We start from the raw sequence: 27,926 nt of genomic DNA on the forward strand, positions 1-27,926 counted from the left end.
TCATGTGCAAACAAGTTTTATTTAGGGTAAATTGGAAATAATCAATAGAGGGAAGGTACTAGAATTAAGAGGGGTTGAGAAAGGCTTCTCATAGAAAAATGGGTTTTAGCTAGGACACAAAGGAAGCTGGGGAAGGTAGGAGGTAGAGAGGGGGAGGAGAAGAATTCCAGGTCTGGGGGACAGCCAGTAAACACTCCCAGAGTCTGGAGATAGAGTGTCTTATTTGAGGAACTTCAACAAGGATAGTGTCATTGTATCGTAGAATATGTGGGGTGGAGGAAAAGTAAATTGTAAAAAAAATTGGAACATTAGGAGGGGGCCAAGTGAGGAAGCCCTTGCTAAACAGAAGGTTTTATATTTGTTCCATCAGGTGATAGAGAACTACTGGAGTTTATTGAATAGGGAAATAACATGATGAGATCCTCACTTTAAGAAGATTAATCTGATAGGTGAGTGGAGGATTTACTGAAGTGTGGAGAGACTTGAGGCAGGGAGACCTCCCAGAAAGCTATCTCAATAGTCCAGGGATGGAGTGATGACCTTCAGCAGGGTGGTGGCAATGTCAGAGGAGAGAGGGGTTATATACAATAGATGTCACAAAGGTAAGATTGACAGGCCTTGGCCACAGAGATTGTCTTGGGAGTGGGGGATGGAGATGAGTAAGGATGAGATAGAGTGAAAAGTTGAGGGTGATACCTAAGTTGTGAGCCTGAGTGAATGGTAGGATGGTTGTGCCCTCAATAGTAATAGGAGGGGCAACTTGGTGGCATAGTGGATAGAGCATTAGCCCTGGAGTTAGGAGGACCTGAGTTCATTCAAATCTGGCTTTAGACACTTGATATTTATTAGCTATGTGATCCTGGGCAAGTCACGTAACGCCTATTGCCTCCCTCCCCCTGGCCACCCCCCCTAAAAAAAAAGAACCAACAACAACACAGTAATGGGGATGTTTGGAAGGAGACAGGATTTGGGGCAAACATAATGAGTTTAGTTTCGTGCATGTCAAGTTTAAGATATCTACTAGACATCCATTTTGAAATGTATAGGTAGTTGGGAATTTAAGATTAGAGGTCAGCAGAGAGATTAGTAATGGATAAGTAGATCTGAGAATCATCAATGGTAATTAAGTGCATGGAAGCTGATGAGATCACGAAGTGAAAAAGCATAGAGGGAGAAGAGAAGAGGGCCCAGGACAGAGCCCTGGGGGACCCAGTGTTTAGGAGGTGTGACCTGGCTGAAGCTCTAGCAGTGGAGAGCAAAGAGAAGAAACAGCCAGGTAGGAGGAGAACCAAGAGAGAGCAGTGTCATGGAAATGGAGAGAATATGTGTGTGTTAGTCCTTTGTTGCCAAAGAAGACCAAGCCATCAGAGAAATGAGGACATGACTTGCACTTGACTTTGTTTTGAGTGAGGGAGGGCTGTGCAGGTCACCAGCCTCACTTATCCTCCAGAGCCATCTGAATCCAGTAACCAGATATTCATCAGGATGACTGGAGATGACCCAGGATGAGGCAATTGGGGTTAAGTGACTTGCCCAAGGTCACACAGCCAGTGCGTGTCAAGTGTCTGAGGTGAGATTTGAACTCAGGTCCTCCTGACTCCTGCACTGGTGCTCTATGCACTGCACCACCTAGCTGTCCCTGAGAGAATATGATAACAAAGAGAAGAGGGTGATCAATCATGTCAGAGGCTGCAGAGAGCATCAAGAATAATGAAGACTGAGAAAAGACCATTGGATGTGTTGATTGAGACATCATTGGTAACTTTGGAGAGAGCAGTTTCAGTTGAATGATGAAATCTCTGGGCCTCAGTTTCCTCATCTGTAAAAAAGAAGGGTTAGATTAGTTGGCTTCTGAGGTCCCTTCTAGCTTGAAATCTATCCTATGATTATAAGTTGGAACCAAAGTAGGGATGTCCATCAAAGGAAAAAACTTCCGAGTTTAATGAATTCTCCTCATTAACTATACGTACTACTCAGTTGTTTCTACCCATTGGAAGAGTTCAAGCACCCTAGAGCAAAGCCCCAGTGTTCTACCCTAGTTACAGCTCTGCTCATGAAGCTCAAATGAGATAATATATGTAAAGTATCTTGAAAACTTAAGGTACTATATAAGTGGTAGTTATTTTGATGCTGCTAATTTTGCATAGTGTAGTAAAATATAGTGTGAAAAAAAGCCAATGAATTTTGGGTGGAGACCACCATCTTCCTGTTTTGGCGAAGTTGACCAGCAGTCATGGTTTCTGAAGATATGTCAGGCGTTAAGTACTAAGAAAGGTGATAACTGATGTTGGAGCCTAAAGATGAGCAAGAACCCATCCTTTAAATCAGAGGTTCCTAAACTTATTTGGCTTATCACCCCACTTTCAAAAAAAAATTACTCAGCACTACACTTGAAATCTGCTTTCTTTATCCTTTTAATGATTTTTTTTAAAAAATTGCATCATTTCAGAAAATATATAAAATGTATTTCAAACAACAATGCATCTTAAATTTAATAATTTATTGTAAATTTTTGGTTTTTTCGTGCATTGAGAAATTACAATATTGCATCATGTAGCAGTATTGTATTGTAAACAAGTCATTACACATGCGTATTCCTGCTGATGCACGCTGGACTTCCTGATAATGCATGACATACTTACCTGCCAACACTTGCTTGTTAAGACCTATCAGTGGACTTGACCACTGATTGGTTATAACTTGCATTTTATATGTTTATTTGGAAAATAATGTAATCCTCTGTTACCCAACAGATGAAACATGTGCAAATGGTTTTTCCAAGTTTTCTTCTCTTCTTTCCTCATGCTTCCACTGACCCTCTATTTTTATTCCACTCCCCTCAATTGCACCTGAGGCTGCTATCGCCTCCTGGATCATTCCTGTGTGCAACACCATCTCCCCCGCAGGGGTGGCATCTACCATTTTGGGAACTTACAGTTTAAATACTTGTTGGGACCCACTATGGTGGAAAAATGGCAGAGACTCACCCAAATTCCCCTCTAAAGAACATATAAAAAATGCTTCAAAATGAATTTTGGAGTGGCAGAACCCGTGAAAGTATGGGGGTGAAACAGTTTTTCCAGCCAAAGACAGCTTAGAAGATCAGCAGGAAAGGTCTGTCTTAGGGGAATGAGAGTGGGATGTGATCCAGTGTAGGCTGTTCTCTGGCAAGCCAGTAGCATAGGATAATTGAATTGGCAATGGCAGCTTCTGGAGCTCTCAGCCCACAGATGGTAAAGAAGTTGAAAACTGGTCAGAAGGAGATTCCAGGGGACCCTTGGCTGGCAGTGTTGAATTGCACATATGGAGTTCTGAGTTGCAGTTGCATGATGAAGTAGAGCATTAGTAGGGGCAGGGACCCTGGTCATAGTTCCAGGGAGGAAAAGAGTATTTGTGGGTACTCACAGACCAAAGCTTAGGCCAGGAGAGCAGTGACTTCACCTCTCCTGAGATCATACAACCTTGGAAGAACTGAAAACTTATAGACCTTTAGGACTAGCTCTGAAAACAGCAGCACTAAACAACTGAATCTTGGGATAGTGTCCCTGCAACCCCAGGAACAGAACCTAACTTTAACATAAAGCTAAACGTCAAGAAATAGGCTGGAAAAAACGAGCAAACAACAACAAAAAAGAACCTGGTCATAGAACATTATTACTACGGTGACAGGGAAGCTTAAAACACAGACTCAGAAGAAGACAACAAAATAGCTATATGCAAAGCCTCAAAGAAAAATGTGAATTGGTCTCAGACCCAAAAGTAATTCCTGGAAGACCTCAAAAAGAGTTTTAAAAACCAAAGAAACAAGGTAGAGGAAAAATTGGGAAAAGAAATGAGAGTGATGCAAGAAAATCATGAAAAAAGAGTCAACAGGTGGAGAAAAAAGACATAAAAACACGGAAAAAAATAACACTTTAAGAAACAGAATAGGCCAAATGGTAAAAAAAAAAAAAAAAAAAGGCAAAAAAATCTACTGAAAAGAAGAATTCCATAAAAATGGAATTGTTCAAATGGAAAAAATATATGAAAGTTCACTGAAGCAAACTCCTCAAAAAGCAGAATTGGCCAAGTGAAAAAGGAAAATAAAAAAGTTCACTGAAGAAAATAATTCCTTAAAAATTCAAATTGGGCCAGCGGAAACTAATGAGTCCATGAGAAATCAAGAATCAAAAGAATGAGAAAAATAGAAGAAAATGTGAAGTATCTCATTGGAAAAACAACTGATCTGGAAAATAGATTGAAAAGAGATGATTTAAGAATTATTGGACTACCCATAAACCATGAGTATGATCAAAAAAAGAGCCTAGACATCATCTGACAAGAAATCATCAAGGAAAACTGCCTTGATATCCTAGAACTAGAGGGTAAAAGAAAAATGCAAAGAACACCAATCACCTCCTGAAAGAAATCCCAAAATAAAAACTCCCAAGAATATTATAACCAAATTTCAGAGCTCCCAGGTCAAAGAGAAAATATTGCAAAGCAGCCAGAAAGATGCAATTCAAATATAGTGGAGCCATAGTCAGGATCACACAAGATTCTACATTAAATGATCAGAGGATTTAGGGTATGATATTTTGAAGGGCAAAGGAGCTAGGATTACAACAAAGAATCACCTCCCCAGCAGAATTGAGTATAATCCTTCAGGAGAAAAAAAATAGATATTTAATGAAATATAGGACTTTCAAGCATTCCTGATGAAAAGACCAGAGCTGAATAGAAAATTTGACTTTCAAATACAAAGTTTCAGAAAAGCATAAAAAGGCAAACAGGAAAAATAAATCATAAGGGATTCAATAAGATTAAACTGTTTACATTCCTACATGGGCAGATGATACTTGTAACTCCTAAGAACTTTCATATAAGTAGGGCAGTTAGAAAGAATATATATAGACTGGTATACATAGACAGAGGGCATGGGTGTGAGTTGAATATGATGGGATGATATCTAAATAAAATTAGGGAGTGAGAAAGAGAGATACAGTGGGAGAAGGGGGAAGGGAGAAATAGAATGAGGTAAATTATCTCACATAAAAGAGGGACAAAAGAGTTTTTACAGTGGAGGGGAAGATGGATGAGGGGCAGATAATGCTTGAACTTTGCTCTCATCAGAATTGGCACAAAGAAGGAATAATATATTACTCGGTTGGGTATAGAAATCTAGCTTTCCCTACAGGGAAGAATGGGAAAGGAAGGAGGGGCAGGGCTGATAGAAAAGAGGGTGGATTGGGGCAGGTGGTAGTCAGGAACAAAACATTTTTGAGGAGGAAAAGAGTGAAAGGAGCTAGAGAAAAGGATAAGCAGGGGAAAAGCAGGATGGAGGGAAATACATAGTAACCATAACTGTGAGAAAATTTTTGTAGAAATTTCTCTGATAAAAGCCTCATTTCTCAAATACATAGAGAACTGAGTCAAATTTATTAGAATATAAGTCATTCTCCAGTTGATAAATGGTTAAACGATATGAACAGGCAGTTTTCAGACGAAGAAATCAAAGCTATCTACGGTCATATGAAAAAATGTTCTAAACCACTATTGATTAGAGAAATGCAAATCAAAACAACTCTGAGGTACCAACTCACATCTATCAAATTGGCTACTATGACAGAAAAAGAAAAGGACAAAAGTTGGAGGAGGTGTTGGAAAATTGGACCACTAAAGCACTTTTGGTAGAGTTGGGAATCGATCCAACCATTCTAGAGAACAGTTTGGAACTATGCCTAAAGGGCTATAAAGGTGTGAATACCCTTTGACCCACTAATACCACTACTAGGTCTGTATCCCAAAGAGATTTAAGGAAAAAAAAGCAAAGGACCCATATGTACAAAACTTTATACATGTATAACCTATATCAAATTGCTTCTCTTTTCAAAGAAGAGGGACAGAAGGGAGGGAAAGAGAAAATTTGGAACTTAAAAAAAATGTTAAAAATGGTTTTTTATATGTAATAGGAAGGAAATAAAACATTAAATAAATTGCTAGGTCAGTAATTCTGGGAAGTAATTCTGTGTCTCCATTTCTTCTTTAGTCAAATGGGGATAATAATACCCAGAGGAGTGGTGAAGATCAAATGAGGTAATTAAGGTAGATGCAGAGCTTTTACATAGTGAGCTATTACATGTGTGAGCTGTTTTTATTGGGCAGGGATTCTGGGAAATAAGAGAAAGGTAAAGATGGGAAAGTCCCTTTGAGGTCCATCTCTTTCATTTTACAGGGGTAATATCAACTGCCCAATGTCATAAAGAATGGTAAAATTCCAGAATTTCAGAACTGGAAGGGAGGGAATTTTAGGAACGGCATAGTCCAACCCCCAACTGAACAGGAATCCTCCCTAAAACATATTCAAGTCGTGTTTTTGCTTGATGGGTCAACTTTTACTGAAGGAGAACCTACTTCACTGAGGTATGGCCCATTATGTTTCCTTCTGGGAGTTTGGGTGTTTGGGGAACATCTCTGGTGTGAGGGTTGCTCATTTGGCATCCACCTTCACTTAACTCTTACCTATGATGCCAAGAATATAGCATATGTAGTGGTCACATCCTGGTAAAACTATCTCAGCAGATGGGCTAAATCAGATTGAAGTTAACTTATGGGTCATAAACCTATTGGTGAATTAGGGGAATGTCTACCGCAAGCATGTGAAGACTTCTTAGGGAATGGGCGGATGAGAACAATTTGTTCCAACAGCCATGAAGGTGTTGTGCAGTGCTCAGAGCTGTCATCCACTACATCCCGATCCATCACTAGTTGTCCTGAGTTTTGTCCTACCACTATACTTTGATGACTCTGGAAATTATCTCACATAAAAGAGGGACAAAAACACTTTTACAGGAGAGGAGAAGATGGGAGAGTGGTGGGTAATGCTTGAACCTTATTCTCATTAGTATTGGCTGAAAGAAGGGATAACATACGTACTCATGTATGTTATGTTATGCGTATGTAGCATACATACTCATGGGTATAGAAATCTAGCCTGCCCTACAGCAAAGGATGAGAAAGGTATAAGGGAAGTGGAGCAGGGCTGATAGAAAAGGGAGTAGATTGAGGGATCAGAAGCCTCTCTTTTTATGAAGAGTGAGGCTGATGACTGTGCATCTCTGCCTCCCTTAAATATAATTCATGTGCGAATCAAGGCATCACCTTTGATGTCATTCCTCCTCTTCAAAATGAAGGACATTTCCTCCCATTAGGCCTAAATTTGCATCTTCAAAACTTTCTCCAAGCATCATGGAATTGTAGTTATCAAGTTGAAAGGGATCTCAGAAAACATCTAATCCAAACAGTTCCTTTTATAGGTGAAGAAATGAAAGTCTAGGCCTCCATTTAACAAGGAAGTTAACAGGCAGTTAACAAGCCTTTTGGTGCAACCCTATCCATTACGCTGTGTCCTTGTTTTCTTTTAATTGATTTATAGGCTTAAGCTAAACATGAAGTCAGTCAGGATCACAGGCTCATCTTCTTATCTCAGTTTGCTTTTCTCAGGGGAAAAATACTCCATTGTATATATATACTGACGCTGAGCCCCCTCTCCCCCAGCCTCATTACCCTCCAAATGAGAGGCAGCATGGTATAGGGGAGAGGACACCGGACTTGCAGTCAGGAAGCTCAAAGTTCATATCCCACCTCAGACCTTTACTAGCTGTGTGACTGAGCAAGTCATGGCTTCATTGGGCCTCAGTTTTCTCATCTGTGAATGAGAGAGTTGGACTCAGCCTCTAACATCCTTTCCAGCTATAAATCTGTGAAAGCTCACGCCAAGGGGTGCCAGTTGAGGTAGCATGGGGCTTCTCTTCGTTGTTAAACCACTTCAAACTCTGGCAAGATCGGCGAGACTCCATCTCCTACCAAGAACAGCCCTTTGGGGGATCTGTGTAGTGACTGAGGGCAGCAAGAAGGGCTACCTTGACTTTCTGGCCTCCTTTGGCCAGCAGAGGGCCCCCGAGGACCAGCTGGGCTTGCATGGTGGTTAGTAGGTTTCATCTGTTCAAGATCTCGACTGAAAGAGCATCCTCCCAGCTTCAGGACTTTAACTACAAAACAGGTCATATTTCTTTCAGGTTTGCAAAGGATTTTCTTCATATCATTTCCTATCTCTGAGGAAGATAATGTAAATACTTTGTTGCTGCGTCCAACTTTTTGGGACCCTGTTTGGGGTTTTCGTGGCAAAGATGTTGGAGTGGTTGGCTGTTTCCTTCTCCATCTCGTTTTACAGATGAGGGAAACAGCAGGGTGAAATGACTTGCCCAGAGTCACATAGTTCGTGTCGGAGGCCAGATTTGAGCTCGGTCAACCCAGTGTGCCACCCATCCCCGTTTAATAGGTGAAGACACAGAGCCTTTGAGAGCAGAAGCAAATTGCCCAGAGTTACACAGTTAAGAAGCATCCAGTCCAGGATGTGAATTGCACCAAGCTGTCTCTCTACGTGGAATTTGCCTTATTCTGATTCTCTTTGTTGCTGTACCTCTCTCTTTCCAATTATCTTTCGTTTCTTCTATATATCCTATACATATCCAATTTATATTTCTCTCTCTTAGTTTCCTCATCTATAGTATGAGGGGAATAGATTCAATGGCCTCTCCTAACCCTAACTCTATGATCCTATGACTCTTTCACTATGGGTTCAGAGAAACCTGAAGAGACTTGTATGAACTGATGCAGTGAAGGAAGCAGAACCAGGAGATCATATACAAATAACTTTGAAAGCCTTAAGAATTCTGCTTAATGCTTTAATGTCCTTCATTAAAGCTTAATTCAGCTTAAGGACAAAATATTATGAGCAACGAAAAACCTATTTAAATATGGCAGTGCTACAATTAGAATCGCACAAGACCTAGCAGTGGCAATACTAAAAGATCACAAGTCTTGGAACACCATATATAGAAGAGCAAAAGAACTGGGGTTGAGACTGAAAATCTCATACCCAGCAAAGTTAAGCAGAATCCTGAATGAAAAAAAAAGATATTTAATGAGTTGTCAGACTTTCAGGATTTTGTTAAAAACAAATAAACCTGAATTTAATAGAAGATTTGACATATAAGATCCAAGAGAAATGTAAGGTACATATCAAAGACTAATTATAAGAGACTCTATAATGACAGATTGTTTATCTCTCGTATGAGGAAATGTAAAATGTATGTCTAAGATTGTTATTAGTAATTGAGTTGTTTGTAAAAAAGATTGGAGGTAGACCGGAGTATGATATGATTCTAAAAAGTAAAACCCTTTAGGAACAGGTAAAAAAAAATAATTATTATTATTTTTGTGTGTATTATGATAAATTTATTTGGAAGATGAGTATGATGAGGAGAAAAGGTGATAATGTGTGGTGAGCTATGCATCAGCCTGTAAGAACTCATGCTAAAACCTGGCAGAGTTTATGGTGGATTATTTTGACCATTTGCTTCCTTGGCTACATGCTCTCTCCTTTCTCACATCAGAATTTGTTTCAGAAGTAAGTATACTGGTTACTAAGAGACATAGACATTTACTGAAATGCTCCATATATTAGCACATCCGAGGTGATGACACTGAATGGAGAACTCTCCACAATGGGCCAATGCTCTATTACAGTGTCACCCCATCTTACAGGGGCTGGACTGGCCCTGCAGAAGCAGAGTAGAGATCCGGAGGAACAAGCAAAAGTCCTCACACTGAGCACTCTGGGTGAGGATGGAAGCAACCCAACCAGAATCCACCAGCCCTCTGCCCTCCCCAGCAGGGCATCTGTTTGCTCACCATTCAAGGGGCTTCAGTAGATTTTTGTGTCTGTTCCTTTAAATTGGGCTGTTGCTGAGGAGGCAGCATAGCAATTTGGCTTGAAGTCAGTTGGAACGCTTGCATAATCAAAGCAGCCTTTTCATGATCCTGCAAAGTAACCTGGTTCTGTCTAGGACTAAATCCCCCAGGCTGACCTCTGCCTTGCACATCAGATCCCTGCATGCCTGGGACCTGCCTGGGACCCTGCGGGTGACCTTCTCCCATGTGGATTGACCGAGGTCCCTGGAGTCCTCCAGGCATTGGGCCGCTGGGGCCAGGGCCTCTTGTTTCCTTTGCTTTTGCATCCATGTCCCTAGCCTCCACGACCTTTGATTCTGAACTCCAGGTCTCCATCCTCTTGGCTTCCATTGCTCTGACATCCATTCCTTGGGCCTCCAGGGCTATGGACTCCATAGCTCAGATCTCCATCCCTTTCAGATCTCTTCCTCCTCTTCCATCCATGGGTGGACTCCTTTGATCCAGCATGGGTCCTCTGGGCTTTCCCATTAGAAACTGAGGCTCTCCCAGCGGCCCTCCCCTCATCTTGTGAGAAGGGCCACGACTGTCATAGTCAGGGACGTGGTACATGGCAGGACCCTGATGGGGTGGCCCCAGGTAACTTCTGGGTTCTACTTCTCCAATGACTGAGAGCACAGTTCCCCTGCATGGGTTATTTGGCGCATCTCCTAAAAGATCTTGGGGAGGTAGGCCGCCAGCAGGCATAGATCCTTGTTACATAAGGGCTCTGGGGTCTAGCATTGGCACTTGCCTCCAGTCTAAGGATACTGGTCCACTGCCTGGCATTCCAATTTTAGACTACATTCTGCCTCTAGGAGGCAAGGGACCAGGGCCATGTCCTGCAGTGGGCATTGCTTCTGATATGGGAATGCCACCTTGTAGAGGTGGTTGCATCAGAGGAGGAGCTCCATTCACATTCATTCCACCCAAAGGCTGTGATTGAGAGGCTAGAGTATTTGGCTGGTTCATTGGTGCACTAGGCCCTTGACCAGGGTATGAGTTACCTTGAATGAAAGATGGGATATTTGTTTGATGATGCAAAATTTTCAGTGCAATCTCTGGATCCACACAATGCACATTACTACTTAGGTCTGTAGCAAAGCATAGGCTAGCCAGGGGTTTTGGAGCAACATGTTCTGTGCTTCTTGGGGACTATTCTGGACCCAAAGCTTCATCTGTCTCATCAGCTGAAACATCTGTTCTAGTGGCAGACTGGCATCTGCTCTGCTTATGGATTCTGGAGCATCTTCAGGGCTGATGGGATCTCCATGGGGAGATTCAATGATGGGGGCACCAGTGCCAAGGCTCTTTAGTTCTCCTTTGATATTCACAGAAACCATAACCCTTTGGTTTTCCTATCTCACAATCATATACCAACCTGAAACTGACAGCTGGTCCAACTTCAGAGAAGACATCCTTTAGCTGTTCTTCTGTGGCTTCTTATGGAATGTTTCCTAACAACATGGAGAGCAGTGATCCATCTACCACCAGACCCACCTTCATCCTCCCTGCCTGCTTCTGATGGGAGCACAAGTGCTTCTTGCACCTGCCCACAATTACGCAATGCCCAAAGGAGACTCCCTTTATAGAGGTGGCCCCAGGCTTCTCCAAAAGTAATTATTTTATACACATGAGGTGTGAGAAGAAGAACCAGCACAGAGGAATTAGATGGGGGAGAAGGGCTGGTAGTTCTGGAACCCAACTTTTATCAGGAATGGATTTAAGAAGGAATAATACATATATATATCTAGAATGGTGTAAAAGTTTTCTAAATTCAGAAAGAAAAGGCTAAGGGGACAGGGAATGGGGAGAGGACAAGGGAAGGATCTTTGGAGGGAGTGCTGGCTAAGCAATAGGAGGGCAAGGTGGTGGGCAGAAGTAAAGTAGAGGAGTCAGCAGGGAAAGGAGATAAAAGATATACACAAATATAAAATAAAGATCAAGACTAGAATTTATTAAGAAAAAAAGCAGGAGTAGGAATCATGATCTCAAACAAGGTTAAAGCTAAAATAGTTTTAATCAAAAGAAAAAAATAGGAAAACTATATTATATGTCAGCCAAATTAGTCAATATTATTTTAGACTATTTGAAATAACTTGTCAGAATATTGCTCTGGTGTAGGAAATGAGTTGGTGGACTTAGAAAAATATGGAAATACTGGGCCTTATAAAGGAAGAGGTTATCTACTCTCAGAGAAACAGAGAACAAAGAAGTCTAGTACAATCTTACATAGATTCATATGAATGTATATGTCTATATATGAATGATTATAGATATCTAAGTAAATCTGTCTATGCATATATAGCTTTGTATATGTGTATATGTGCATGTATGTTTGTATGAGTATATATGTGTATGTATATGTAAATATACCCATGAACACACACATGTCTACGTTTAATCGTAACCTTCTTTGAGGGGCAGGGAGAGGAAGGGGAAAAAACAAAGTAAAAAGTACACAGCACAGAACGCAAGAAAACATGCAAGGAAGCAAAGATGCATCATATACACTGATATTTGCACCAATGCATAGTATTTCTTACATCAGTTTCCTTGAGATGAAAATTTAGTGCTGTATATTTTGAATCCTTTCTTACATTCTGTTGTGCACATGGCAATGTTTTTCTTCTCTTGTTGTGTATTTAAGTTTAAAATAAATTAATAATAACAAAAAAAAAAGAAAAAAAAAGAATTCTTCTTGATGCCGTGACCAGTCACGATAGTAACAGACTTTTGATGGAGAATATTACCCACCTAATTATTTCAGAAAAACCTAGGAAGACTTCTATGAACTGATACAACGTGAAGTGAGCAGAACCGAGAGAACATTGTACACAGTGATAGCAATATTCTGAGGATGGTCCGTGAAAGACTTAGCTACTCTGTTTCAATACAATGATCCACAACAGTTCCAAAGGACTCACAATAAAAAAAATGCTACACGCCCCCAGAGAGAACCGATAATATCTGCGTAGAGATTGAAGCATTATTTTTTTCACTTTAAAAAATTTTCTTGCTTCTTCTTGTTTTTTTTTTCCAATATGGCTAATGTGGAAATGAAGAAAGGGGAAAGAAAGAAAGAAGAAGAATGGTACCCATCTTCTGACAGTGAAGGAATGGATGCAAGTTGCAAACTGGGACAAAGCATTTTTTTAAACATGAACTCTCTAGGAATTTGTTTTGATTGACTAAGCATATTTGTTACAAGGATCATTTTTAAAATTTAATTATTTGTTTTTAGTTTTTAACAATCACTCCCATAAGTCTTAACTTTTCTCCCCCTCCCTCCCTGAGATGGCATGCAGTCATATGTGGGTTCTACACATTCATTCTTATTAAACACATTTTCACATTAGTCTGGATCATTTTTTTAAATTGGTGATTAGGTAGAAGAGAAAATAAATGCTTGTTATTTGAAAAAGACAAGAAGGAAAAAGAAAAAAGGAGAGCAGAAGATAGGTTATGAAGGTTTGGCTTTGGGTCAGCTCTAAAAAAGGTCTCGTTCTGGGCAGGGTGGATATGGTCATATGTCAAGAGCCACTGGAACATCTTTCCTTGGACTGAGGAGAGAGGAGATGAAGTGAAAGACTGAAAGCATATCTTGAAGGGTGTGAGTTGAAGTTGTTTGGAACAAATGTATATCCTGGGCAGCTTCCCTCATTTACATCTGGGATGTGTTGTTACCATTCACTCTCTGCGCTGCTATGATCCAGGAAGGTTTTGGAGATCAAGGGAGAGCCTGGTTACTCCCTCTCTCTCCCAGTGGCTCATCTGAGGCATTTATACATTGGATCTTAGAATTCAGAGCTAGGAGAGGAAGAAAGCAAAGTCCAAAGAAGCCAGGTGACTTGTCTGAGGTCAGAGAGGAAACAGATTTGGGATTTAGGGCAGTTAGATGGTGCAGTGGATAGCGGGTGGGGCCTGGAGTCAGGAGACCTGAGTTCAGATTCAGCCTCAGACACTAGTTGTGCAATCCTGGGCAAGTCACTTAATCCTCTTTGCCTCAGTTTCCTCATCTGTCAAATGAGTTGAAGAAGGAAATAGCAAACCATTCTAATATCATTGCCATGAAAACTCCAAATAGGGTCATGAAGAATTGGACATGACTAAAACAACTGAACAGCCACATGAGATTTCAACTCAGGTCCTCTGAAAGAGTACTGGTTTGGGAGTCTGAGGAGCTGGGCTCCATTCTGAGATTTGCTGTTTATTAGCTTGGGCAAGTCATTTAGCCTTTCTAAGCTTCTTCATCTCTGGAATGGACCTGGTGGACTTAAGATGCTCTCTAAGGGGTCTTCCTTAGGTCTGGTGAGCAGAATTCCAAATCCAGTGACCTTTGCACCACATCCCACTGCTCATGGAAGTTCTGAAAGAAACTCTTGATGAAGTAGTTTCCTCTGGTGGCCACAGCCACCATTTCTAGGAGGTGGGGGAGACAGCAAAAGATTCTATAAAAATGTTAGAACTCAGTGGAAAAGTGAGACCAAATTGAACCTTAGAGATTGTGGAGTTCAGACCAACAGTTATAGACCAATGTAATCCAGGCTTATCTGAGCATGACTGGTTTGCTTGATATGGAAGCCTCTGCATCCCCTAGCTCATGTATAGATGGGGTCAGCCTCTTTTGATTGGCTGCCTATAGTTTTTAAAATGGCAAGACTGAGCCAGTGGTGTCTCTTTTCCACCCCCCCCTTTCTGCTGTGTCCAAAAGGTAAAGAGCCCAATTCCCCTATACCATGGGTGCCAGGAACTGAACCCATGAGAGGGGAAGGACTGTCCCTCCCTTACTGTCCTTCTCTTTTACTCCTGGCTCCCAGAAATGAGCCTGGGGATATTTGTTCCTGTTCTGTCTTGGTTTTCCTCTTTAGTTTCAGGAGTTGGAGGTAAGAAGGTGATCTTCTCCGAAGTTGGGAGTTTAAGCCATGGTGACCTTGGAGTCAGGATCTGCAGGAGAGGGGTAGCAGCTGGCCATCCTAGCATAGGAGTCCCCAAAAGCCAGGGTTCCTGGGACTCAAGCCTGAGGATGGTTTTGGACTTGAAACTGAGCCAGTGCTCTATGGGAATGGAGCCTGATCCACCTTCCCTCCTCAGAGACTGAAAGTGGGGCAATGGGGGAGGAGCATTGTGTCTTCCACATGTTGGGGAAACAAGTACATACATTGTTATTATAACTTGTGAAGTAAATATTTCTGTGTTAAACCTAATCTGACTATTAGTATTTAATGGAACTGGGGTGTAGGGAGGTTCCTTCTCCATTAATAGTACATCAGTGTGGGTCTGGAGTCACTGGCAGAAAGACCAGATGCCTCCAAGTGCCTTTAAGGATCCCTGAGAACCCTAATGGTGGGAGGGGATGGTGAAATCTTACCTTCTTGGCCTCCTAGGCAGTGAAGGCCATGGTAAGTTGTGCCACATGCAGTGGCTCATGGTTTCTCAGCACTTCTATGTCAACTTGGCTGGCTACAGCTCCTCTCCTGTAATCCTGGCTCCAAGGTCACCATGGCTCAAACTCTTGGGTCTCATGAGGATCACTTTCTCACCTCCAGCACTTGAAACTGAAAAGGACAAAAAAACCCTAACCTCAGGCCCTTTTCTGGGAACAAAAGCGAGGGAGACCAGGGCAAGGAAAGTTATTCCTCTCTCACCAGTTCAGTTCATGGCACCCACGCTGAGAGAAAGCAGGAGAGGGAAGAAGGAGAGAAAAGTTATTGGTGAAATGTGGTGGAAAAAAGTCTTGTGTCTAGCCTTCTAATTACTCATCACTGCCCCCCATTTATTCTCCCTTTTCCTTTCATATATGTTATGGGATCACAGAGTCACAAACTCCCAGAGTTGGATGATCCTTCAGAGATCATCTGGTGATGACCAACCTGACCAAAAATCTTTTCTTTAATATCCTTGAGAAGTGGCAATCCAGGCTCCACTTGGAAATTTCCAGGGAGGAGAAACTCCTTCCTTCCAAAGACAGCTCATTTTACTTGGGAACAAAACCTGAGAATCAGCCAGGAAAATTTTCCTTACACAGAGCCTTGATCTTCTCTGATATTTCTACCCCCTGCTTGTAGTTTCATCCTCTGGGGTCAAGCAGAGGAAGACTAGTCTCTCTTCCATAGAACAGATTTCTAAACAATAATGTAGCAATTAAATCTTATATCCAGGCTACACATACCCAGTTCCTTCAATAGATCCCCTTATTAGAAGGTCCTTCATTCTCTGTTAATACAACTGCACTAGCTTGTTCAATCACCTCCTCTGGAAATTACAGGTCATCCTGCAGGTTACAGTCCCAACCTTTCTTCTCTCAGAGGTGTTTTTGGGAATAATAGCTCACATTTCTAAAGTTATAAGTTTAGAAAGCATTTTCGTCACCACCTCTCTGTGACATAGGTAGTTATCATTACATCCACACCAGCTTGCATTTCTTGCACTGGTACTCCAGAGTGATCCTAGGAAACCTCATTATTGGGAAGTTCACCATTCTGGAGATTTAGTACTCATTCTTCATCAGTAATCTCAGTACTGTCTGCCCTGTGTAATGTTAATGGGATTTAAGATTTTCCCTGCCTGTTAATAGACCTCACATGGAGCCCATTAAGGGACACTTGGTTAAGGGAGGCTTGCTTATTTGAAGGCTTTCACACCTTTTGGTAATTAGGCACTGAAGCACTTGGGTTGTGATGCCTTCTGGCTCTCTCTCTATATTCTGAGGTTAGCATTTTGCTTCGGGGCTTACTCATTGGAAGAGTGTTTGTGTGATTTGGCCAGATAAGAATCTGGATAATGGTTAAGGAGCCCCTCAGTTTTGAGAACCTAGATGTTGGTGTTTCTCTCTCTGGTAACTATGTATCCATATAATGGTCAGACAGCTGGATCTGTGTGTTGATCTGTGATGTATGTATCTCTTATGGTCAGACAGTTAGAAGCCCTGTCTGTTGATCTTTATGGTATTTTCTCTGTAATTTCTGCTCATTATTTCTGTTTGTATTTTCTCTGAAGTTCAGAGTGCTGAGTTTTCCCCCTGAACTAAGTGAATAATATATATGTTTGATTAAAGTAAAATGGTTGCTTCAGAGTTGCTTTCCTCTAAGAAAAGCAGATCTAGGAACCTGTAGTAGCAGGTCATCCTGGGTATACTAGGGTGCTTGCTGTTATAGCCTCTGATTGGAGGACTGGAGGGTGAAGCAAAAACTCCCTGCTCAGCCTCCATTCAAACAGAGTTCCCAGGACTATCAACTCTTCAGTTCTCACCAGTTATCACTCCTTGGGCCAGATTCCCTTTTCCCACTTTCTAGTTTTCTTTTGTGGGACATCTTTCCCCTTTAGATTGTAAGCAACTCAAGGCCAGGGACTATCTTTCCTTTCCAATTTTATCTCCCTGGCATTTAGCTCAGTATCTGGCACATAGTAAAAGCTAAATAAATGTTTATTGATTGACTGACTAGGTAGTCACTTGCTCAGGGTCACACAGTTAGCAAGTATCTGATCAGGCACTTGAAATCCGACTTCTGGCCCCAGATGCAGCACCTTCCCATTGGGTCTAAAGGACAGTCTGTGGCCATGAGATAGAGCAAAATTAACTGGTGCTCAAGGGAACCAAGAGCATGACTTTGGCTTTATGAGCATAATGATCTCACTCACAGATAACCCTCTGGGTGCTAAGCTCAAGACACAACAACCCCAAATATCTGCCTCGGGGAAGAGCAATGAGAAACTCATGAATCCAGAGTCTGTGGATATTTCTACTGAGGACAGTAATTATTTGTTAGCTTCAAGGAAAGTTCTAGGCCAGTATAAAGGTGTCTGCATTTAATAATATTTACCTAGTCTGGTTCCTACTTTGAAAGGCATATACATATACACACATACACAAATGTACATTTACTCACTTGTCCCTACAACATGAGGCTAAAGTTAGCAGAAAAAAATTATTAATATATTAAATGAAAGCGAGGTGTTTAACTATGTTGTTCATTATTTCACTTGTGTCTAACTTTTCATGACCCTCTTTGGGGTTTTCTTGGAAGTGGTTTGCCATTTCCTTCTCCAGCTCATTTTAGAGATGAGGAAACTGAGATAAATAGGGTTAAGAGACTTGCCTACAATCACACAGTTAGTAAGTGTCTGTAGGAACTATTATTCTCATTTTACAGTTGGGTAAACTGAGGCAGATTAAGGTAAATGACTTGCCCAGGATCACACAGTTAATTGTAGGAAGTCATATTTGAACTCAGGTCTTCCTGATTCCAGGTTCAGCACCACCTAGCTGCCCAAAGTATATAACAAGACATGAATTATTAACTTTACAGAAGTAAAAAGAGGTCATAATTAACTAATTGATTTGTTAGTTGTCCTTCCTTGGTGTGGTTTTTAACTCTGATGAGTAAGTAGAGGTGGTTTTCTGTTTCTTAGGCTGTTCCCTTCCCCTCTCCAAACCTTTTCTATTTTCTCCTCAAACTCTTGTTTCATCTGGGGCCTTTCTTAAGTTAACTATGGGGGTGAGCTTCCTCTCAGATCAGTCGGCTTTGCCAACTTTGAGGGCTCCCGATCAGTTTGCTAACATTTTTTCCAAAGCTTTCCTCCTGAGGTGAATAGTTCCTAGCTCGTGTATGCTTTTGAGAAGATGGTGCCATGATAGAGAAATCCACGAGGTTAATGATGATGGTGGTAATAATTAGGTAAAGTAAGAGGGTTAGAGTTACTGATTGCTAAGAACCCTTCACTGCACCTCCCATATTCTGCGTTCTGAGGCCTCTCCCAGTTCTGACATTCTGTGTTCTAAGGCCCTCCCAGCTCTGAGCTTCCTCCAGGCTCTAAATTCTGTGTTCCAGGGTTCATTCTTCTCTCTTGCCACTTCACTTGTCCTCCGGCTCTCCTCTTCACTGATATTTTACAGTTCTATGGATAAAACATTCAGTTTGACCTTGGGCCAGTTCCTTCCCCAGTCTGGGCCTCCATCTCCCCATCTCTGAAACAAGGACACTGGGCTGGATGAACTTTACATTTCCTTCCAGCTCTGACACTCTGCGATTTAAGATTTTTTTTTAGAAGCATTCTCTTTGATTTGTTCTTTGCTGAAAGTTTAAAAAAAATCCACAGCTGTCTGCACTTTAGAGCCAATGCTCACAGTAGCCTTGGGGCTGCGGGAGGCCAGGCTCCGCTGGAAACGAATGAATACATTCGCTAATAGAGGAATAAATAAAAACAAATCATATTGCAAGAGCTCTCAGTGGGGTCACTTATCCACTGTGAAGCTCCAGGGTCTTAGGAGGAAGTGGGAAGGGAGCTCTGTACCAACATGCAAATTGTTTCCCACATGTGGGCCTTGCTGCCAATAACATTTTCCTTGTTTAGCCTTGGTTTCCTTTTCTCTTTGGGCCTCTGAAAAGGAAAGGATTTAGACTTTAGTGAGTCAGTCAACAAGTATGGACCAAGGGCCAAGGACTTGTGGATGATGAAAACAAGTAGACGAGAGAAAGTAGGCTGAGATGAGAAGGTTTGGATAAGGCATCAGAGAATCCGAGTTTGAATTCTGACTCCATAAGTTACCATCTGTACAACCTTAGGCAAGCTACCCTTCACCTTCCTCCACCTCCCAAGACAGGCCTCAGCTTCCTCATCTGTAAAGTGGTGGAGAGGACTAGATAACTTCTGACTTTAAATGGATTTAGAGAGGTGGGGGGGGTGGGATCAGGAACTGCCTAGAGATGAAGAAAGGCCATATAGGAGCCAGGTTCCACTAGGGCTTGATTTGGTTGATGTGTTTTTCTCTTTCTTGCTTGGAAGATTTTTGTTTTTTAAACCACAAGCTCATTTACACTGAAGGCAAAGAGATTTTTGACCAGTACTTTGGCCAGTAGAGGTCAGAAAAGAAGTAAATGCATTCCAGGGCAGTCCGTCTCTCACCTAGACTGGTCCCTTATGCGTAGCGTGCTTTCATTTCTCATCTCTGTCTCTTGGACCCCCCTAGTTCCCTTAAAAACTAGATCCTGCAAGATGCCTTGGGAAAATCACTTCTATTGCCTGAGCCTCAGTTTTCCTCTCTGTCAAGTGGGGTGATAATACTTGCACTATCTCTCAGGGTATTGGGAGGATCAAAGGAGATTTATGCATACACAGACATATATACCCACATATACATATATATGTATCTATACATGTATGTGCGTGTATATATCTAGATATAATATATACATATGTACACATACAAAATGATCTATGGGGGAAGAATATTATTACCAGAGAGTGTAGTTTTCTAAAAATTAGACCTGTGATTTCAGTGGTGCAGGCAAATCCCTGGTGAGGAAACTCCCCTTCTCAATGGAGAGGGCAGGTACCTGTTAGGCAACTTAGCATTTGAGAGAGTTTTCTGGGGGTACTAAAGGTTAAGTAAATGAAACAGCTAGTCAGTGCAATGAATAGAATGCTGAACTTGGAGGCAGGAAGACCTGAGTTCAAATCTAACCTCTGACACGAGCTGCATAACCCTGGTTAAGTCACTTAACTTTTGCCTCAATTTCCTCATCTGTAAAAGGGGATATTCATAGCACCTACCTCCCAGGGTTATTCGGAGGACCAAACAAAATAAGATGGAAACCTTAAAGCTTGTTATATAAATGCTAGTTATCATGCTTTAGCTGTGGCCCAGGGTCCCACAGTTAGTACGTGTCAAAGGTGGGACTTCTTGACCCTGAGCTGGAATCTTTATCTGGTATGTTAGATATCCTGGGAAATTTGAGAATTGTTAGGAAAAGAAAGTGCCTTCAAGGTCAGCCTCTCAGATGTAGATGTTCCTACAATATTGTTTCATCCCTGAAGGGTGCTGAGGGTGCCCCTGAAACTCTGAGAGAAGGAAACCCTAATATAGAGATACTGTGGTTGGTTAAGTTCAGAGACAGTTTCTATTCAACCTACTCACGTCAATGACATTTATTAAATACCTATAATGTGCCAGGTGCTGGGCTAAGTTCTGGGGATACAAAGAAAGGCAAAAAATAATCCTTACCACAAGGGAACTCACAGTCTGGTCTGGGAGACAACATGCAAACAAGTATGTACAAGCAAGCTATAGAGAGGTTACTTTGCCAATAATCTCAGTACAAAGGGGTCTTTCCCAGTCTTGAAGAAGGGAGGACATTAACTGGGACCTGAAAAAAAATGAAGGGAGCTGGGAGAGGACTCAGGGCATGGAGGGCAGCCAGTGAAAGTCATCCATCAGGAGATAAGAGAGTCTTATGGGAGGAAGAGCAAAATGGAAAATGCCACTGGATTATAGTGTAGAGGATTAAGTGGTAAGAAGATTGGGAAGGAAAGATGGTGCCAGGTTCGGGAGAGTTTACAAGGCAAATGGAAGATTTTCTAATCAAATCCTCCAAGTGGTAAGGAGCCAATGGAGTTTATTGAATGGGGATTGGAGGGTGGTGGTGACAGGGTCAGACAGAGGCTTCAGGAAGGTCATTTGGATGACTGAGTTAGGAGGGGGAAGAGACTGGAGGCAGGGAGAGCAATAGCAGGCTTTCTCAATAATGAAGATATGAGGTATGAAGACTTGCACTAGAGTGTCCAAAAAGAGACGGCAGGTCAGCAGGAGATGTTATGAAAGTACGATCAACAGTGCTTGACAAATGACTAGATTTAGAGGGTGAGAGAGAGTGAGGAGTCCAGGATATCATGTAGGTTGTGGACCTGAGTGATGAGGAGGATGGTGACATCCTCAGTAGTGACAGGGAAGTTAGAAAGAAAGGAAGATTTGAGGGAGAAAGATAGTGGGTTCAGTTTTGGATATGTAAAGTTTAAGATGTCTGTGGGACATCTAGTTGAAGATACTCAATAGCCAGTTGGAGATGCAAGACTGGAGGACAGGAGAAAGGTTAGGGCTGGAGAAGTAGATCTAAGAATCCTCATAGAGATGATAATTGAATTCATGGGAGTTGATAGATCATCATTGGTATAGAGGGAGAAGAGAAGAAAGCCTAGGGCAGAACCTTAGAGGACTCTCAATGGTTAGTGGAAGTGACTTGGCTAAGGATCCAGCAAAGGAGACTAGGAAGGAGAGGTTGGAAAGGTGGGAAGAGATCCAGGAGAGAGAAATGTCATGAAAATCTAAAGAGAAGAGAGTATTAAGGAGAAGAGGGAGGTGATCAGCAGTGTCAAAGGCTGCACAGAATCAAAGATTGAGAAAAGGCCATTGGATCCAGCAGTTATGAGATTGGTGGTCACTTCGGAGAGGGCAGCTTGGCTGAATGATGAAGTCAGAAACCAGATTATAGAGGGGTAAGAAGAAGTGAGTGGAAAGGAAGAGGAGGTAGTGATTGCAGAAAAGCTTCTCAAGGGATTTAGCTTATGGAAAGGAGGACAAAAGTGTGGATGGATCAAGGGAAGGTTTTTTGGAACATCCACATCTCCCTTATCCTCAAAAAACCTTCCCTTGGTCCATCCACACTTTTGTAGACTGGCTACTGATAGAGGGGGCAATCTACTGGAAAAGATGGGATTAGTTGGGCATGGAGAGGGGTTAGCCTTGGCAAGCAGATGGCCACCTCTTCATGGGAGATGGTGATGAAGTAGATAGTAGCAGAAGGCATCTGGGTTATATGAGATGGGGAGGAAGGGAGAAGAGGGAGCTCTTGGTGAATGGTCTCCATTTTTTTCAGAGAAATGTGAAGCAAAGTCATACCTGACTGGGTAGATGGGAGAGGGAAAGCCACAGGAAATTTGAGGAGAGATGAAAAAGTTTGGATAAAAACATTGTGGTGAATGAATGGGATAGTGAATTGATCAGGCAGGTGTGAAAGGATTGCCTTGCAGCATCGAGGGTTTAGATGAGATTAAGTAACATAAATTGACTTCAGGGGTGGAATGACTAAGGACACAGAGACAATCCCATTGTGTTAGAGAAAGCTAATAGCCATCTGGGGCCATCTATGAGTTCATGGGACACTATGGGACATTGACCTGTTGGTCTAGACCATCAACCAACTCAGGTCTAAGCTTGGAAAGACAATGCATGACAAAAGAGTGAGAACCTTCTGACTTACGTGCTCGTATAGAAACTTCTTCTACACAGAGGAGGGAACTCAAGCTGGCCACGGGAGAGAAGGTCTTTAACTTATTCTGTCTAGCGCCAGAGGACAGAAGTGGGAGCAATGGGTGGAAGTTAGAAGAGAGGCACGTTTTGGCTCCAGAATAGAAAACCACCAATCTTTCTAACAAATGAGATCTGTTTAGAAGTGGAAATGCCTGCTCTGGGAGTGTTAGGATGCCTAGTATCCCCCCCATCCCTTGTCCAAAAGCTCAGCTATGTCCAAGATTCAGCTCAATCGCATCAGTAACAATAATGAACAATTATGTAGCATTTACTATGTGCCAGGCATTGTGGTAAGTGTTTCACAATTCTTAGGGGAAGTAGATGCTACTATTATCTTCCTTTTACAGATGAGAACCCTGAGGCAAACAAAGGTTAAGTGACATGTCCAGGGTCATACATCTGTAAATGTTTGAGACTAGATTCGAACCCTGATCTTCTTGACTCCAAGCACTCTATCCTCTGTACTACTTAGCTGCTTCTTTGGCTCTTTTAGCTCTAAACTTCTAAGAGCCAAGCCCTCCAAGGGGGGCTCTAAGGGCCCTCCCAGTTCTGACATTCTGGTTTCTAAGGACCCTCCCAGCTCTGGCATTGTCTTAACAACTTTCCTAACTTCAGTATTTTTCTCTAAGGGCCCTCTTAGTTTAATGTCTGACACATAGTAGGAGCTTAATAGGTGCTTTAAAATTTTTTATAATGCTTGTTTGTTTGAATCTAGGTTCTAGGGTCCTTTCTTGCACTCATATTTTCTGATTCTATGAATCTTATGGCCGAGGTCATGGGTTCAGTCCCTCCCTTTGCGTACCAGGGGGACTGACCATCATTACTGCCGGAAAAACATTTGACCAAGCATACCCAGTAGATAATGTCATCTGAATATAAAATTAGTAGATTATGGCACAGTCATAGGAGTGTGTCTCATCCACTGGTATACATCTGTTTTTCGGAAGGGCTTTCTTACACAGGAGATTTGCAGACTAAACATCCTGACCCTTCCCCTCCCTTCCCGCTTAGTTCTGGCTGGGAGGGTGGAGGATGGTATTTGGACTGGGATTTTATGCCCCAGTCCCAGCTCGTGACTTCCCATGTATCCATACAAGTCTCTCCTCAGCCACTCACCCACACAAACACTCCTTTCCCTCTCTGTCCTCCGTGCCAAGTCCTGTCACCAATTACCCTCACATGCTGGGCCTTGGCTGAGGTAATGAGCCCAGCTCTCATGCCTGCACCAAAGGCTCTTTTCTCTCACCCTCTCTGCATCTGATGCTCTGCTGATGCCCAGAGGGTAACAGGACATCCAACCCAAACTGCTGGCGCAGCCGGATTAGAATATTTGAGAGTTTGAGTTAGAAGAGACATTAGAGCCCTTATCTCTTTTTTTATTGCAGAGGAGCCTGAGGCCCAGACAGGGATTTGCCCAAGGTCACACAGTTAAAAAATAGCAGTCTGGACTCCAATCCTGGGCTTCCGGACTCTAAATCCATCATTCTTTCCACTACATCACATGCTTCTGCTTTCACTGGAGGTTGGGGTGGGGTGAGGGGAGGAACCCAAATAGCATTATTGGTGCGAGGAATGGTGAATTTTCTTGGCAACAAAAATACCTTCTTTCCCCTCTTCCAAATTTCTCTATGAGATTTGCACTGTGACCCACACACAGAATGACTTTCAGTGAGGAAATCTTTGAAGAAAAATATTTAACCTTTGAAAGAACCTCCCTCTGGATAAGGTGAATACGAGAAGAGAAAATACTCACAAGAAGAAAAATAATGGTGAGGATGATGATGATGATGACGATGCCTCACATTTTTAGAACACTTCAAGCAGACCTGTCTGGGTGTCTGACATGAAGTCTTTTTTTTTTTTTTCTTAAAGGGCTTTTTGTAGCTTTTAAATCCAGTCACAGAAATTGGGTGAACATCTCATGGGCTGGTAAAGTTCTTTAGGGACGTCTGTTCATTTGGAGTTAAGAGATCTGGGGCTTCCCTATTCTGGATCCTTCTCTTTCTGTGATCTGGAGCAAAGCCCTGAACTTTTCTGAGCCTCAGTTTATAAAATGAAGCTAATAATCCTTTACCTTCATCCTTCTCAAGGACAGTTGGGAAGAAACCTCAAAGCCCTACAAAAATGGGAGTTATTATTATCAGGTTTAATAAACAATTAATCAATTTCTATCTGTCCAGCAAGTGGCACACAGTAGGTACTTAATAAATACTTGACTGATTGATCACTTGCAGAATGCTTTAATAATTACTTTTTTTTCTGAGAAGAATTGAGAAATTGTCCCTTCATTCATTCATTCATTCTAGAGGAAGGGAATTATAGGTCTGGAATACTATATATCCTGGTGCAGTGTTCATAAAATTCCAGAACTAGAGCTCCAAGGAAACTGCGGCCATTAGTCCAACTCCCTCTTTTATTTATAAAGATTTTTTAGTCTATAATAAACTTATTTTCTCTTTCGCATAAAAACCTTTTGAATATTTGCAGACAGTTATCATGCCTCCCCCGACTACTCTCTTCTGCAGTTTAAATAGCCTCAGTATCTTTCTTCTTTAAAAAAAATTTTTTTGGATGAACAAAAATCTATTTTCTTCCTCTTCCTCCATCCCTTGTTTTATGCATGAGGTAACCGAGATCTAGAGAGTTTAAGTGACTACCATATAGGAATGAGAGGTTACCGAAAAAGCATTTATTAGACTCTTAGAACTGTGGAAAGTGCCCTGAAACAAATACAAGTAAGAGGAATGGTCCCTGCCCTTGAGGATCTTACATCTTAGTATGGGGAAGGGGCACTGGAGGATATATTGTTGTGTTTGTCCTTTGTTGTTGAAGAGGACCATGACATCAGGGAGATGATGACATGACTTGCATTGACTTGGATTTGAGTGAGGGAGGGCTGGGCAAGATCAACAACCTCACTTTCTCCGTCAGAGCCATCTGGGTCCAGTGGCCTGATATTCATCAGGATGACTGGAGATGGCCCAGGATGCAATGGGAGACCCTGGCCCTTTTAATCTAATGTCGTTTCAGGATATAAGTGGGATTGGGTAAGACAAGATAGAAACTCACCAGTCTGCCCAAGGTCCCAGAGGCAAGGATCCATATTCTGTTGGGAAAAAGCTGGAGGGGAGAGGGTTTAGCCTGGAGATGGTTGAGAAGTGTCAGGAAGGAGCCATAGAAACTCACCAATCAGTGGCTTAGCCCACGTTACAGAAGTAGTATTAAAAGTAGGTTTTGAAGTAAGGTCTTTTGATTCCAGAGCTTTCATTTATACCAAGATACTTCCCATGTGGCGTGGTTTTGCTCTTTTAATATCTTTGTTTTACAAGAGAAGTTTCATTGGGTGGAGAAATAGGGAGGGGCATATTTAGAAATGAATGTGATTTCCAAACAAAAAACCATCAATAAAAAAAGGAAGAAAATGAATGTTTTGTTGTCCTAAGTCAACCTTTCTCTTAGAACAGAAAATTTATTTTTAGGGGCCCAGCCTTCTTCCCAGCAGGCTGCCTCTGCCCTAGACCCCACCCCTCCTTCTGCCTACTGTCCCCGCCCTTCCCTTTTCTAGAGATTTCTTGAAGTGTCCATGTTGGAAACTTCCATGACCTATACTTACAGAGTGGAAAGTTAAAACAGGGTTCCCTTGTGGTTCTTCTGGCCAATCCCCAGTGTTTACCTTTAACATTGCACACCTAAAAGCAATCCACAATCAGACATGTATGAACAAGCAACCCTCCTAGACCTTCCCCAGGGGCAGCTAAATGGCACAGTGGATAGAGTGTCAGACATAGAGTCAGGAAGACTCATCTCCCTGAGTTCAAATGTGGTCTCAAAATGTGATATGACCCTGGGCAAGTCGCTTAACACTGTTTACCTCAGTTTCCTCATCTGTCAAATGATCTGGAGAAGGAAATGGCAAACCACTCCAGTGTCTTTACCAAAGAAAACCCCAAATGGGGTCACAAAGAGTCAGACATGCCTGAGCAACAATATGGCCTTCCCTGCCTTCTCAAAACTACCCTGGTTTGGAGATGAATGACAATGAAGAAGAGTGAGATGACTTTGGTAACTCCTGGGTGTTACTTACAGGGAGGCTTCCTGATGTACTATCTTTGGCTGACCCTTCAAGGTCCCACCAGTCTTTAAAATGAGAGAATTATTCATATTATATTTAGATGGAGTCAAAAGGATTTGAGTGCAAGTCCTACTTGTGAGGCATCCAAGCAGTGGGAGCCTTCTCTGGGGCTCAGTATCCTTAACAGAAAGTGAGAGGGTGGATTCTATGACTTTTAAGGTCCCATTTAGTTCTAAATTTTCCTCCTGCCTAACTCACAGGGTTATAGTAAAAGAAAAGTACATTAAAATAATATAAGGATGTGTACTCATTACTATTATGGTTAGCAAACTCTTTCATGTAGAAGAGCTCTCAAAGGTAAATTTCAGTTCCATTGGTATAGTGACAAATTCCCTATTAGTGGGGCTTGAGAGTTCCACTTTCCACATCTGGGTTGGCTAATGTCTTCATTAAACATTTCAGTTGTTGTTGTTTTTTTTCCTCCCTCTATCCAGACAGGAAGTAGCTATTGCCAAGCAGTCATGAAGCCAAATATGGATAAAAAAAAACCAGATGGGTAAGAAGAAAATGCTTTCTCCTGGGGGCTGGGCTGAGCTGCCCTGAAAGGGGCATCAAATAATTGGTAGGCAGGCATAGAAGAGTAACCAGTGTGATTTCTTCAAGGAATGATCTGTATGGGCAGGATTCTCTTTCCAAAGTCTTTGCTCCAGTCACTAGTCTTCGAACAAATCATCTCTGAGAGGGTTCCTATTGGATTGGGTATATGGACCTTCTTCCCCACCCACATCCTTGATTAGAAAAACTAGAACAAGATGCGAGTCATTCCTTGGGGCATTGAAAGGCCAATATGTCTAGGAGAAAGAGTTTTGACTCTGGAAGGAGAAGAACTGGCTTCAAATCTCATGTTTCCCACTTGCTACCTGAATGACCTTAGGTACGTCATTTACCTCCTTGGTTTTCAGTTTCTTCATTTGTAAAATGATAGGGTTAGACTAG

General features: G+C 42.0%; 1 long non-coding RNA gene and 1 pseudogene across 1 annotated transcript; both read right to left on the bottom strand.

The window, feature by feature from the left end:
* Positions 1-26,098, bottom strand: LOC140508579 (uncharacterized). Its single transcript, XR_011968467.1, has 3 exons — positions 25,928-26,098; positions 15,143-15,329; positions 1-1,819 (listed from the first exon to the last, which is right to left on the bottom strand). It is a non-coding gene; the product is annotated as an uncharacterized lncRNA (long non-coding RNA).
* LOC140503165 (cleavage stimulation factor subunit 2 pseudogene) lies at positions 9,739-11,277 on the bottom strand (annotated as a pseudogene).
* Positions 26,099-27,926: the final 1,828 nt, after the last annotated feature.

The sequence above is a fragment of the Notamacropus eugenii genome, chromosome 5 (assembly GCF_028372415.1).
Source record: "Notamacropus eugenii isolate mMacEug1 chromosome 5, mMacEug1.pri_v2, whole genome shotgun sequence".
NCBI lineage: Eukaryota > Metazoa > Chordata > Mammalia > Diprotodontia > Macropodidae > Notamacropus > Notamacropus eugenii.